The 6,245-nt window shown below is 46.1% G+C and overlaps 1 protein-coding gene across 2 annotated transcripts in view; it reads right to left on the bottom strand.

Moving 5' to 3' along the window:
• LOC116028900 (serine/threonine-protein kinase AtPK2/AtPK19-like) overlaps positions 1 to 6,010 on the bottom strand; it is a 12,796-nt gene extending 6,786 nt beyond the window's left edge. Inside the window, exon 1 of one of the 2 annotated variants that reach the window (XM_031270752.1) lies at positions 5,870 to 6,010. The gene's annotated coding sequence lies outside the window, so the exon portion shown is untranslated. Of the gene's footprint in view, positions 1 to 5,368; positions 5,520 to 5,869 lie in introns of those variants that run through there. The other variant, XM_031270753.1, reaches the window with a different exon arrangement.
• Positions 6,011 to 6,245: the final 235 nt, after the last annotated feature.

The raw sequence follows: 6,245 nt of genomic DNA, 5'->3' as shown, positions 1-6,245 counted from the left end.
TTTGCTAATGTAGCATGTCGCAAGACAAAAAGTGGTGTATGCGCGACTATGACAGCGATGATGAGGATGTTAGTGCGTCTGAGGAATCGAGTAATTCTGACGATGCACCCCAAGCTCGTTCGCACGTTACCCCGCGATCCAAGCGTTCAAAAATTTCATCAAAGAATTTTGAGGTTCAACTAGGCGAAGGTACCTCCCATAATCCCAAAGAACTCTCAAGAAGTCAAACTGGAGTATCACGTGACTATGTCGACTTGGATTCCGATGGTGCTCGTATCGTTGGAATTGATTTTACCGACAAAGAGGTAGAACAACTCAAGAAGCTAATTGGAAAGGGGATTTCTTACTCAATTGATCGTCGTCCTTCCAACATCATTGATTGCCACCAAAAGAATTGGGTAGGTGTGCATTTTGATTCCTTGAAAGCCGGTTTGCGCATCCCCTTTGACCCGTTCCTTGTTGACTTCGTGAATTATTACGGCATAGTTCCAGGTCAGATAGCACCCAACGCACACCGTATTCTTGCATGCTACCCTCAGATTTGCAAACGTCACCAAGTGCCTTGTACACTAGAACTCTTCAATTTTCTCCATCTGGTAAAGTGCATGGGGAAGAACCATCGCAACGGTTTTGTCATTATCCAATGTCGTGGGACGGCTGGGAAAGTTTCTGACTTGCCTGACAACAACCGTAGATGGAAAGAGAAATTTCTTCGGGTTCGTCTGGATGGTGATCTTCCTTTCAAAAATGAATGGTCTCGTCGGATGCGTAAGTGCGTGGTACCCCCTGAGACTCCAAAGATTCACATTACTGTTGAGAAGATTAAGTCTGAATGCTATTCTTGGGAGATTTACCACTCCGCAGAGGCTTTTGATGCAGCTCGACTCCCTGCTCCAATTTACGGGGCCCAAGGTTGGATCTTAAACGGTTAGCACATGTCTCCCCTTTTAATCTTTGATTCCTCACACGCTTTGTTATTTCTTATTAACATCCAGGAGCGCCGGATATTGATCCTGACTTAAAGGAACTGCTATGTGTAGGCGCCAGCGGGAGTAGTCGATCTGGATTGCCAAAGATTATTTTGAAAAAGAAATTTGTACCTCCTACTATCCCCCGTTATGAATTTGGTAGCCCTGGCTTTCCTTCTGCTCCGTTTCCCCCTAAATCACATGGGAAGCGTCCCATAGGTGAGGTTGAAAGTGAGGTGTCGGGGAACGCTTTTGCCACTTGTCCTAACCTCGACGGGGGGTCTCCACTTGTGAGCGCGTTGACCCGCGCACCAGTTGATTTGCGAAAAATGTTCGATCTGTTACTCCAACTGAGTCCTCCACCCTCGGGCATCGCCACTTTGTCCAACGAAAAAGTTGCTGAGCAGCTAGCCCATCACCTAGCTAACGTACTTACTCCAATCATTGAGTTGCTGATCTCTCTTTTCTTCGTTTGGTACTTTCTAAACTGTGGTTTATGATCGTGTTTATGTCAGGTTGCTAGCACAGGCGCCGAGCTGTTCCTGCGATGCCAGCTTACTGCTATAGGATGGGAAAAGGAAACACAATCACTCAGGGCCACCGTGAGGGATCAGGAAAACCAACTCGAATCTCGTCGAGAACAAATATCCCATTTGGACGCCCAACTCTATTCTTTAGGACAGTATCCAAATTCCGATCAGTTTCGTCGAGATGCCATTGCTTATTTCGTATCTCGACCATCCGAGGTGCCCGGTCTGTTATCTGCTTTATGTCCCTCCGAGGATGCGGCCATTCCTTTGTTCCATATGTTCCGAGAAGACCCAGTGATATCAGCGATGATACGTAAGGTGACCGCATGGGGTTATCTCAAAGGAACAAGGGGCATGCAACAAACTTTGTATCACATATTACAAAATGCTCTCCCTAAGGATTGGGAATCGGTTCGTACCGTTCTGCCCGAAGATCTGACACCTCCTGGTCCAGAGCCCTTCAAGAAGCCTCCGACGGGTCCTTCCTCATCGCGTGGTCAAGATCCATGATTGTTTTGTCCTCCATAGTCGTAGTTGCTTGTTTGTGGAGTGTGATCGGGAGACCGACCCCGCTTGTGTCGGTTGTACTTTTAACTTTGCGTGTATGAATCATTTCCTTCCTTTACTTTGTCATTACGTAACATGTTGTTTCCTTGATTGGGTGTTTGCTCGTGCACGTCGCCTCTTACCCGCACGATTGGTTGATTTGTCGACAGATGCCTCACATCCATGTGGTCAATTGACATATCACTTTGTCACAAGTTACTTGACATCAGAGTGGTTGGCCAAGTGTACGTTGCCATCCAGGTGGTTGATCGTCCGTTGCTCCTCATCCAAGCGATTTGTCTACCGATTGCTCGCCATACCGACATAGATTGTTTATCGTCCAAGTGATTGGTCAAAACACGGTAGATTACTACACACCAAGTAATCTGTCGATATGCAAGTGGTTGTTCACCATATCACTCTGTCAATGGCTTGATGTTGAAGTGGTTGTTGTCCGTTGAAGGTGGCTAGGCTTCCCAGCGGATGATCGACCAGATTGCATAACATTCAAGTGGTCGAATCGCCCGTCACACGAAGTGCTTAGTAAACAGGTGTAGGTTGATTGGCGTCCACAAATGCTTCGCTCGTCGGTGCAGGTTGTGCTTGGTTGGCTGGGACAGGTTGATCGGCATCCACAAGTGTTTCGCTCATTGGTGCGGGTTGTGCTTGGTTGGCTGGTGCAGGTTGATCGGCATCCGCAAATGTTTCGCTCGTCGGTGCAGGTTGTGCTTGGTTGGCTGGTGTTGGTTGCTTGACTCCCAAGATGTTGGTCGACTGATCAACCATCTTGCAAATTCCTTGACATAAGATAATATTCAAGCTTCTCTATGCTTTCTTGCAGTTTTTCAAGTAGTACATTCTCTTATCTCTTCAAGCTTCTCTATGCTTTCTTGCAATTTCTCAAGTAGTATATTCTTCCATCCAACTCTCGCTGCTAACAAACTTGCACAACTTGGCTGCTCTGATGGTTACATTTACTCGTGCATGTCGAACAAAACCCCAAACGAAGATTCAGGTTGAACAAAACTCCAAACAAATATTCGTGCAGGTCAAACAAAACCCCAAACGGAGATCCGTGCAGGTCGAATCATAACCCCAAACGTGCAGGTCGAACACAACCCCAAACGAAGATTCGTGCAGGTCGAACAAAACCCCAAACGAAAAATTCGTGCAGGTCGAGCATAACCCCAAACGTGCAGGTCGAACAAAACCCCAAACGGATCCGTGCAGGTCGAACAAAACCCCAAACGGAGATCCGTGCAGGTCGAACAAAACCCCAAACAGAGATCCGTGCAGGTCGAACAAAACCCCAAACAGAGATCCGTGCAGGTCGAACAAAACCCCAAACAGAGATCCGTGCAGGTCGAACAAAACCCCAAACGGAGATCCGTGCAGGTCGAATCATAACCCCAAACGTGCAGGTCGAACACAACCCCAAACGAAGATTCGTGCAGGTCGAACAAAACCCCAAACGAAAAATTCGTGCAGGTCGAGCATAACCCCAAACGTGCAGGTCGAACAAAACCCCAAACGGATCCGTGTAGGTCGAAGAAAACCCCAAACGGAGATCCGTGCAGGTCGAATCATAACCCCAAACGTGCAGGTCGAACACAACCCCAAACGAAGATTCGTGCAGGTCGAACAAAACCCCAAACGAAATATTCGTGCAGGTCGAGCATAACCCCAAACGTGCAGGTCGAACAAAACCCCAAACGGATCCGTGCAGGTCGAACAAAACCCCAAACGGAGATCCGTGCAGGTCGAATCATAACCCCAAACGTACAGGTCTAACACAACCCCAAACGAAGATTCGTGCAGGTCGAACAAAACCCCAAACGAAAAATTCGTGCAGGTCGAGCATAACCCCAAACGTGCAGGTCGAACAAAACCCCAAATGGATCCGTGCAGGTCGAACAAAACCCCAAACGGAGATCCGTGCAGGTCGAATAAAACCCCAAACGTGCAGGTCGAACACAACCCCAAACGAAGATTCGTGCAGGTCGAACAAAACCCCAAACGAAAAATTCGTGCAGGTCGAGCATAACCCCAAACGTGCAGGTCGAACAAAACCCCAAACGGAGATCCGTGCAGGTCGAATAAAACCCCAAACGAAAATTCGTGCAGGTCGAACACAACCCCAAACGAAAATTCGTGCAGGTCGAACACAACCCCAAACGAACGTGCAGGTCGAACAAAACTCCAAACGAAGAAGTCTAAGACTTGTAGGATCCCATGGTCAGACAGCTGACCCATTCTTCCATGCATCTTGGTAGTCCACCCGACCAGCTAAGCCTTCCGTTCCGCTTGTAGTGAGTTCTTTGAGCCGCTTCTTTGTAATCATTCGTGATGTTTGTCGATCATGGTTACCTCGAACCCCCAATCGGAATTTAGCACTCTTTCGAATTCGATCGAAAACACTTCTGCGTTGTATGACGTCATCCTGTCGATGCTTTTTATGTTTTTCTCGATCTAGTCTTTGCGTACGATTCGCCAATCGAACTTCCTCTTGGTTGCTCCCTTGAGGTTGTGGATGCGACTGTTGTACATGGAAAAGTTGAGGCATTTGTTGTTGAGCGACAGGACTCTGAGGGTTCGTCATCATTCGGGGGTTGGTGTCGTAACATAGTACCCAAGAGTTCCCAGCCCTGGTTGGCATATCGGTGTGGACCCATGTTGTGGTGCTCCTTGTATTTGATTCCCTCCCAATATTCCTGGTGTTGAGGTCAACGTTTGGCCTACTGGTAGCAACATGGCACATGTAATTGTCATTCGAAAGTTTGTTTGTCCAGCATGTAGGCCTTCGCTCGAACCAACCGGTTGGGTTGGTTGTATGTTTTTTCTTGACGGATTGGACGTGAGCTCGTTGTTCAAGTTCCTTGACCGATCTAATTGTTGACGTAGATCGTCCTCTAGAAATGCTTTAGTCATCTGACGGGTTGAATTTCTCTTTCGCATGTGACTTCGGCTACGATTTCTCCTGCTGTTCGTCATTTCAAGATGGATAATGGTGTGAAGAAATAAAAGATAACGGGATAGAACAGAGTGACTCGTTCAATCCCCACAGACGGCGCCAATAATAGCGTAAATGTAAACGGGGTCTACGATTACGCTACGGATANTAAAAAAAAAAAAAAAAAAAAAAAGTAGCATAAACCAGATCCAAACTCCAAACTAGCAAATTCAAAAATTTTAACAGGCCATGCATTGATGAATCCGTCAAGTTAGGAACTTTAGAAGCTAAAGCACCAACCCTTAAGTCAAATTTTGCAACAAAAAGCTTAATCACCAACATGATAAAGAAAAAAGGTGCAAAATTGTTTCTACCCTTTAAATCAGACAAGCAGAACTTCCGAATTTCCTACTGAGTTTTTAAGCCATGGGTAATCGACCCAGATTACAAATAGGAGAATGATGCCCCTTGGATTCAAATTACCCTCCCATTTTTTACTTTCTAAAGTTTCCAAAGTTGAATTGCGTGAGAGATTAAGAAACAGATCTAAGACGATAAAGAAATCAGAAAAAAAAACGCATGGGATTGGAGAATGAACCTTTGGGAGTGGNTTCCCGAAAAGTTGTCGGTCGTCACATCAAGCAACTGTTGCGCTCGTGAGCCTCCAATCCACAAGGTGTGTTGCTTCCAATCATGCGGCCGACGGACCGTTGGGTGACCGTTGACGGGCAGGTTGGGTGACCGACGGACAGGTGAATTGCGTGAGAGATTAAGAAACAGATCTAAGACGATAAAGAAATCAGAAAAAAAACGCATGGGATTGGAGAATGAACCTTTGGGAGTGGAAAAAAAACGCATGGGATTGGAGAATGAACCTTTGGGAGTGGCTGCAGCGAAGGCGAAGAAAAGAGAGCTGTTGGGATGTGTGGTTTTGACGGATGGATCGTCAAAGAAAGAAGGCCGTCGTAGCCACTAACCGCCTAAATACTCTCCACTCTAGTGGACCGTGTCGTTCGTAAGAGGGGAACCCACCGTTCCACCAATTTTCCACCTTCCAATTAATCCAAATTTAACATGTGCCATTAGATCAAGTTTTTTCACCTACGAATTAATCAAAATTATGATATCATATCATTTCAATTTTCAACCAAAAAAAAAGTATACATACAAAATAACAAATTTGTCACGTCTGAAGCACGAAGACTCTAATTATAATATACTACGGAGTAAATTAGAGATAATGAAGACTCC

This window comes from Ipomoea triloba, chromosome 9 (genome assembly GCF_003576645.1).
Source record: "Ipomoea triloba cultivar NCNSP0323 chromosome 9, ASM357664v1".
Taxonomy (NCBI): Eukaryota; Viridiplantae; Streptophyta; class Magnoliopsida; order Solanales; family Convolvulaceae; genus Ipomoea; species Ipomoea triloba.
Note: the sequence above shows the minus strand (reverse complement) of the source record. Positions and strands in the feature narration are given on the sequence as shown.